Source organism: Lactuca sativa, chromosome 8 (genome assembly GCF_002870075.4).
Source record: "Lactuca sativa cultivar Salinas chromosome 8, Lsat_Salinas_v11, whole genome shotgun sequence".
NCBI classification, from domain to species: domain Eukaryota; kingdom Viridiplantae; phylum Streptophyta; class Magnoliopsida; order Asterales; family Asteraceae; genus Lactuca; species Lactuca sativa.
The window spans coordinates 80,724,179-80,732,542 of NC_056630.2; the positions used below are offsets into that span (position 1 = coordinate 80,724,179).

An 8,364-nucleotide genomic window follows, 5' to 3' on the forward strand; every position below is an offset into this window, starting at 1 on the left:
GAACGAGAAGTAATCTGGAATTGGCTTTCAACACCAAAGGAGAAGAGAAGTTCATAATTGGATTCTAGTTTTGGTACACTTTAATTATGTTTTTGAGTATGAGTTGTTTATGTTTGTTTGCTAGTATGCCCAGCTAAATCTAGCTGCTTCTGTTAGCTAGATGAAGCTGGAACTAATGGTTTTAATATTCTAGCTTTGAATTATTTGTTGGTTAAGACTTGTGTTGATTGATTTTACCTAGCATGTTTGATTTGATATTTGATTGCTTTGATTTCCTATTCTGTGTAGTTAATGACCATTAATCTGCATGAATTAGATTACCTAGTAATTTAGTGAGCACTAGTTTATTAGAGCTAAGATCAAACCGATCTTAGATATGCAATTGAATTATTAAATTTAGGCCGTGCAAGAGAACTTATATTATGATCATAAGTGTGTTTTTCAAATCAATGTTACATAGCTCCATTTCTATTTAATAATTGATTATGTGTTAGCTATTGGGTGACCATACATAGATTTACATGAATTGATTAAAGTTAGTAGATTTAGAACTAAATTGCTAATACTATCTTAATTGGAAACCAATAGTAATTGCCATAGCTAATTTATAAACCATTAAGGGAAAGTGGATTCAAACTAGCAGAAGTATTTGTTAATAGATTGAATTTCGTGTTAAGAGTTAAGTTCATCTAAACTTGAAAAATTAGATAAAACCCCCCACCTTGCTAGAAAATTAGGTTAATTTAGTATTAGATAGATTAATTAGTTAAAACCACTCCATGTGATTGACACCCGACTTACCCAAACTATTCTATAATTCGACTAGATACACTGCCTAGGTGCATTTTAGTTAGTTAAGTAGTTAGGCTATAAATATAAAATTAGGTATAGCTATTTGCATGCATCAAGTTTTTAGCGTCGTTGTCGGGGAACGACTTATTTAATTGTTGATTTATTTGCTTTAGGTTAATCATTCCTTTTTGTGGGGTAAAACCTGCAAAAAGTTACTTTTTCAGCTTAAATTTTTATTTCAGTACCCAACTCACGACGTGAGTGCAATAGTTTTTAGTTTTTCTTTGTTTTTCTTTTCTGTTAAATTTTTTGCAACAACACGAGGTGGTGATCTTTACCACGTCGTGGTGACCAGTCAGTAGGCTATTTTTAGATAATTTTAGTTCAGTTTTACGTTTTTATTTTTGTTTATTTTGTAGAAGTTCATGAGAAGAGGATCCAACACACCTTTGGTGCCACCACTTGAAGATCCAGAGTCGGCCCTTTACCAGAAGACGGATAAGAACGCAGGAGTGAACGAAACACCAAAGAAGTCGCCTTTTAAAGTTCAAAAGTCAGTTTTTGGAAAAAGGATAGGAAAAAAGTGGGAGAAATTAGTACATCATCAAAAGTTGAAAGCTTTGATTAAACATCTAACCTACAAGAATCCGAGTACGAATCTGACCCAGAATTCGAACTACATAGAACTGAATCCGAAAACGAGCCAAAAGCCGAGATGGCAGACATTGCGGATATGTGTATGGGAGCTTACAAGAAGTAGATTAGAGATGATGTTGCTCCGGCGTTAGTTCAAACTGCAATTCTTGCCACTGCCACATTCGAGCTGAACGGACACATCCTTACTGCACTTAAGGATATTCTATTTTATGGGAAGGGTCATGAGGATGCTTTTAAGCATCTAGATGAGGTCAATGACATTGCGGATTATTTCAATTCTCCTAATGTTCCTAGAGAGACAACTTTACTAAGGACGCTACCTGTCACTTTTAAAGGAGCTGCAAAAGACTGACTGAAGGCACTACCACCTGGTGCAATCACTACTTGGGCCCAGATGCGTGAGCAGTTTCTAGATCAACTATGCCCACCTTCCAAGATAGCTAAACTCAAGAAGGTGATATCTAATTTTGAGCAAAATTCGAGTGAGTCACTGTACGAGGCATGGGAACGCTACAGAGGTTTGTTAAGGAAGTGTCCTCTGTTGGGTTTTGAGCATTCTAACACTCCTAAGTGTACATGCAACCCTAAATACCTTGGATCTATGTTTTCTCTATTATACATGCAAATAAGAACATCCAAGGTATTATCCTAATCTAGCATACAAAACAATGAGTGTACCAAGATATAATACATACCTCTTTGATGTAGAAAGTCTTCATCAAGCTTGAGTGCCTAGCCCCAATAGTGTGGAAGCCTCAAATGGAATCACAATCACCAAAACACTTAGAATAACTTGAGAGAATTCTACAACTCATGAAATCGGCTAGCCCTTTCTTACTCTCACTCTAGTGGCCGATTTTGGTCAAGAATAAGATGCTTATATAGTTAGGGTTACACCATGTAAACCCTAATTGACATGGCCTTTCATTTCCATGATCCATGGGTACAAATACACCATGGAGCATCCATGGACCATCCTATGGGTTTTAGCCCAACTTGATTATCCATGGATCATTAGCCCACTATACAAGTATGGATGATTTACACAATCAACCCATATATTTAATTAGTCTTCTTTTGATCACTTAATTAATCCTAGATTAATTCTTGATCAATACTAATTAAATAATCTTATTATTCTTATTATTAATATACTAGAACTTATAATATATTAATAACCATAAGTGTCTTATTTCTCTCAGTATAGTCTATCCAAGTGCATGATGGTATGCAACCCAAATGGACCATGCCGGGTTGGGTCAAGTCTTACCAATTATAGTTATGGACTTAGACATTAATCCAACAGTCTCCCACTTGGATAAGTCTAAAACTATTATTGCGTATGACTTCAGGAACCAACTGGCAATCGTAGCTCTCAAAAGCTTATGTCGAACTCTGACCTTGTAGATGAACTCTGACCTTTGTCAATGACTTGTCCATTAGATAAGGGATCATATATTCCTCCATTCTAGATATCATATGGACTGAGACATGGATTATAATCATTCTCTCTGTCCATTTGTTGTTTCCCGATTTCCGATTTATGACGACTGACTAATTGAACAAATCAAATTAGTCCTGGCCCGGCCGAGCACTTCCACTTGTCATCATCAAATCATCGAGGGGCCCACAGATATCGCTTTTATCCCGAAGGTAAAAGGAATGGATAAACTTCAACTCATATGGCTTGCTCTACTACTTGTTGAATCATACACAAAGGCACGTTTTATAGCACCGAGTTACCAAATGCGTTTTCGTGCAATCAATGTACTATCAACTCATAGTAACAACTCATATCTCTAGGTTTGAAGAATATAAGATATTATCGTCTCATGATCACTCGTGATAAAATCCATGAAGTGATTCCAATGAGCGCGGGTTGAATCCAATACTCAGAACTTATGAGCACTCATGAGTGTTGTAGCCCTTTGTCCAACACCTTAGACCTCTACAAGCCAACACATGACAGTTTTAATTCATATCTACTTCCAACATATGACCGACTGTGGATGGTTTGAATAACTTAGTCATTCCGGAAGAATAACCCAGTTTATTCGGGAAGTCAAAACATGCAAAATGAAACACAATAATAATTGAATCCAATATGGTATCAACCCTTTGAACATAAATAAAACACCTTTTATTTATCACCATATGATTACACATTATTCATTGTATACTTTTTCAGCTATCAACTTTATTCTTGAATTTAAAACAATAGTTGTCCCATGCTCCAAGCATGTACACTATGTTTTCTAAACACTAGTCATGCCATACACCAAGTATGCATACTATGTTTGTCTATGATCTTTACTTTGTGAACTAGATCAATTGAACATAACTTCAATGATTCTCTTTTCACACTCCCAAATCCTTACCGCAAATGCAAGAATTCCAAATTCATGCCATTTACTGAAATCTATTAGATTCTAAACTTATATGCATTGATTCTCTTGTAATGATTATGCACAAAGTCATAAAGACCTGACAACGAACATTACAGAGCATTCCAAAGGAGATCAGTTCCTTGGAAACATCCTTCTTGCATTAAGTTTCCTTAATCTTACACAGATTGAAAATTCTAACTTTGAAACATTTCCAGATTCCATTTTTGACTATCTCTTCTGAACAAGAGTTGCCTCCATACAGACTATGTCAATATGGTCCTTCCAGAATTATCACTATACTTCCAACTGTCCTTGAGCAACCAATCTTTGGTAAACCTTAGATTGTCCTCGACAATTGTTTAATCCTTTTAGTCATATCCAGTTCTAAACCTTTTCCCTTCTTAATGCCCTAGGCATTTGGAAAATTTTTAGAAAGGATGAATATAGCACATGTAATCGATCCTATATCCGAAGCATATGGGACACGATTCATGATGTCTCACATAAAGACTAAACCAGTCTTTTGCTATAACATGTCCATTTCTATTCGCCAAGTTCTCATAATTCAGATTATGAAAAGGGATGCCGTAATCATAATCGAATTTTAGAACGCAAATAATGGACTCATATACAAAATTTCCTTATGTTGAGCCATTCCAACATGATATTCATATATATATCCTTGACTAAATGATTAAAACCTCACGATCTAAGCTTATAGATTTGAGATTATGAAAAGGGATGTCGTAATCATAATCGAATTTTAGAACGCAAATAATGGACTCATATACAAAATTTCCTTATGTTGAGCCATTCCAACATGAAATTCATATATATATCCTTGACTAAATGATTAAAACCTCACGATCTAAGCTTATAGATTTGAGATGAAGTATAATTTCCTCTCCCTTAATTATAGCAAAACAACTTTTCCAACCCCTGCAACCTCACGAATTGAAACTTTTTGTTTTCTATAATTAACATTGCTAACTTGCAATACTTATCATAATTATCATGCTCCCACTAACATGATGATTATTAGCATAACACTTATGCTCCTACTAGCTTTGACATGTACTCAGAAATCAGCTGGACTTCTAGAAATCAATACTTCATTGACTTTCTTACCAAAGTTCAGATTTCTGATACTAGATTGTTTTGATAAAACTTTATCAAAAATCATACACCTTCCCTTAGATAGCATACTTGTGTGTCTAAACAGTTATGAAGAGGTATGCCGTAATCATAATGGTTAGACCTTTTTGCCACTTCTCACAAGTCCAGGTTAGTGTGTCGGTAAACCACACACGCTCCACTAACGACTTTGAGAATGCAAATATCACAATTGCTATCTAGATAAAATCTACTTAGTGAAAGTGTTTCCTCACCATCATTTTCATGAATCGGAGAGAAACGTTATGACACTTCGATTTATTTGGTGTATGAGTTCCTACCCATATGAATTTGTCAAAACCATAATCACAAGACACAGATAATGACAAATCCAAAACCATATGGACTGAACTCAATCTTAATTTCTTTCCACCTGGCAGCTCAAGGGCCTGCCATTGCTTCCAAGTTGTTGTGCAACCAATTGAGAACTCTAAGAACTCATATGCAAAGCCAACTTTAACTGGAATGGCCACAGAATATGTCAACATGATAGGTTATAAACCTCAAGTCGTGTGCTAGAAAAGAACTTCAGGTTTTATTCTTGATTACTTCTTGAGACTTTCAAGACCTTTAAGACTCCCACTGTCCTCTTGACCTATAAGACTCCCTTGTCAAACATCCAAGAGACAGTGTGGATTCCAATCAAGACAAACACTTCACACATTTGGCCTAAGTTGGTCTTTGTTTTATCCAAAACATCACAACTTACCAATTTCAAATGCACAAGAGTAGAAAACTTTTACTCTTACATTTGACAAGTGTTTTAAACCTTCTTTAAGACATGTTACTCAAATGACAATCTTGGAGTATGACTCTAAGACTTGTATTGGAACGAAGTATGACTCATCTTCTTGATTTAACCATTTCAACAATTCAAGATCCCTCTTCTTAGTCATAAGAATGCACTAAGACTTCCTTAGAGAACTAATTGTGCTATGGTTTCTTAATCATTAAGATGATCACAAAAACTGATACTAAAGTACTCTCCCATCTTTTCAGATTTGAGAAACTTTTATCCTTCTGCCTAATTTGATTCTTCTTATTCGCTCTGCCTTACATTAGAACCCTTTTCCAATGTCTCAGAATTACACTTAAGCTTGTAAGTATAATCATATTTACAGTGCTTTTAGTAAACTATGACGAATAGTTTTATCAATCTTTTTGTGGTGGACTTGACCAGTGCACAAGAATGTGTACTCGATCCCTTGGTCCTTCACTTGACTCACACATTCATGTGAACAAATAATTAGTCTTAATTTTCCAATACTTGAAAGTTCTCATTCATCATGCTATACAACTTGCATGATTCCAAATTCCGGTCCAATTGAAACTTGGGTGATGAGAATCTTTCCTTATTTGGTAAATCTAGACATTACCACAAATGAAAGAATCAATTTCATACTTCCACTCTTGCTATTAATGGAATCATATAAGCAACAATTTTTCCTCAAATGCCATTGTAAGGATATTTTAAAAATAAATAAAATCAAAATTTTGCTTTTATTTTAAACTTTGCGGAAAACTTATCCTTACAATCCATATGAAAACTTGTTGTTACCTATTCCTAAGCAATATCTCATAACTCCTAAGAAGTAGCTCAAGAATCCGATCTTCAAATTATGCGATAGAAACCCATCTACGTGATCAGATTTAGCATATTCTTTCTTTAAGTTTCTTCACTTTTCTTTGATTCTTAAAACATCATCATGTGACCAAGTCACATCATGTATCAAGAATCTCATAATAGAAACTTAACAGAGTTAGATAGTGGACTTTACCTGAAGTAGAGTCAAACTTATTGACTTTAACATCCTTAGGTAAATTTTGGCAGCTTCGCAACCAATGCCCCTTTCTTTGGCAATACAAACATATGGACCCTTTGATAATGGTACACGGGACTATCACGGACTTAGCTTTTTCTCTTTAACATTTGGTCAACCGAGTTGACTATGGCCGATCCCTTTCCATTGGGAAGAGAATGTTTTTCTGGATTTCCTGTGTCACTATCGTCAATGTCCAACAAGTTTTAAGGAAGTTGATCTTAACAAATAGATAATATCATTAAGGGTCTTGTCATAGTCTGTTTCATAGGTGTCCTAGAAGAACTCACTATGTGACTTAGAAATTAGTTGAACCACCAACTTTCTCAAGACTTTGACACCCAACTCTCCCAGCTTGTCAATATGTGACTACATCTCCAAGATGTGATCACACCTAGACCTTGCCATGCCAATAGGTCTTGAGTGACCTTAAACTTTTCAAGAACTTGTGGGTTAGGGAGAATAATTTGAAGAGGTGAAGAAGTATGATATCCATTGGACATCATCTTCATTAGGAAAGCTTGTTTCAAGAGATTTGGGAAGATCATAAATGTCTAAACCAGACATGTTTTTGGGAGATATTCAAGATAGTTGATCTTAAGTCCTTAATATGACACCCAATATGAAATATTAAGGCTAGGACCCAACAAACTATTTTATAACTTAGAAGAGGTATGCCGTAATCCAAGCTATAAAATATTAAACTGCGAAACATTACCAATTTCCACCAAGATAAACGAAATGTATTATTAGGTTTTAATTGGTTTTGAAACTCCTAGATCTTTGAGATTCATTGACCTGTTCAAAGGCATGTTTCAATCTCGAGTGTGCCCTTCAGGTTTTGTGACTGGGATGCCGAGGATCAAAAAACAAGGTGTGAAGTAACCATGCAAATTACTTGGTACCCTTAAGTGTTTACCCCTTAATCGATGTGTCGGTTAACCACACACGCTCCATCGATACTATGATAAACATTAAGTTACCCTTTGCCTACCTTGTTAAATACGCGTTAGTGTGCCGGTTAACCACACACGCTCCACTAACCGACTTAAACAAAGTGCAAAGTGAAATTTCATGGATTAGCACCTTATTCACATTTTTCCTAAGTAACTAAGATTGGGTATTATTAAGAGTTTAGTTACTTAGTATTTATCATTAATACTTTTAATGAAGGGAGAATTATAGTCCTGTCAAACCCGTTCGGCTAACGACCCTCCACCGGTCAAGCAAGCGGTGGGTGAGAGTGGACACCCATTAAGTTGCCATTTTATAGGAAACAACCTTATACCCACCTTATAGACCGGCTTCGTGAATGAGGCGTACTAGCGGTAAGACTGACTTTACTCTTATACATATTTATATATATATATATATATATATATATATATATATATATATATATATATATATTATTAACTTATAATATTATAAAGTATAAGGGTTGAATTTTAACTTTTAAAATTCTAAGGGCTAACTTGGAATTAAAGTATTCATAAGTGAAAACTTTTCAAATTCCAAAACTTGAGGGCATGTTT

At 35.2% G+C, this 8,364-nt stretch overlaps 1 non-coding gene across 1 annotated transcript; it reads right to left on the reverse strand.

The window, feature by feature from the left end:
• Positions 1-1,891: 1,891 nt before the first annotated feature.
• Positions 1,892-1,998, reverse strand: LOC111896165 (small nucleolar RNA R71). The gene has a single exon (XR_002851824.1). It is a non-coding gene; the product is annotated as a small nucleolar RNA R71 (small nucleolar RNA).
• Positions 1,999-8,364: the final 6,366 nt, after the last annotated feature.